Below are 603 nucleotides of genomic sequence, written 5' to 3' on the forward strand. Positions count from 1 at the left end.
GTTATGCCATCTGGTGGCTTTTTAGATACATTTTTGAGTGTTTTAAGTTATTTTACAGACAACATTTTTTGGTTGATTCATTCACTTTGTTATTGGAAAGCATCGCAAAAATTCAAATGCGAAAGACAGCTCTCCTTTTTTCTCTCCGACAAAACTGTGTTGATTGTTGGAATTCCTCGAAAATATCCGTTGCGTCATATCTCTTTCCTGATGAATCTAAATTAACTAGATATTTAAAATGTCGGAGCCAATATAAACAGATTAATTTCAGATTTTTTGCTGTTGTGTCCACCAAATCCTTTTTATGTCACCAACATTTCTCAGAACATAAGCTATATCGATGTTTAGATATATGTATAGATCTACATATATATCCAGGAGCCCTACTGAAGATAGACCTAGGACTACTCTTAAAAAAAGACTTTATAAGTTCATGACGGGGGAAAAATGAATGTATCTAACTACGTGTATCTATGATGTGAAATTCTCAATAGACCTATATAATGTCACAGATTAGCAAAAGCTAGGGGGTCTTACCCTTTCCCATCAATGTGGGTCGTGGGGGTCTCCCCCAGGAGATTTTTTTGTTTTCTAGAACGCCTG

The sequence above is a fragment of the Mizuhopecten yessoensis genome, unplaced genomic scaffold, assembly GCF_002113885.1.
Source record: "Mizuhopecten yessoensis strain PY_sf001 unplaced genomic scaffold, ASM211388v2 scaffold4891, whole genome shotgun sequence".
NCBI lineage: Eukaryota > Metazoa > Mollusca > Bivalvia > Pectinida > Pectinidae > Mizuhopecten > Mizuhopecten yessoensis.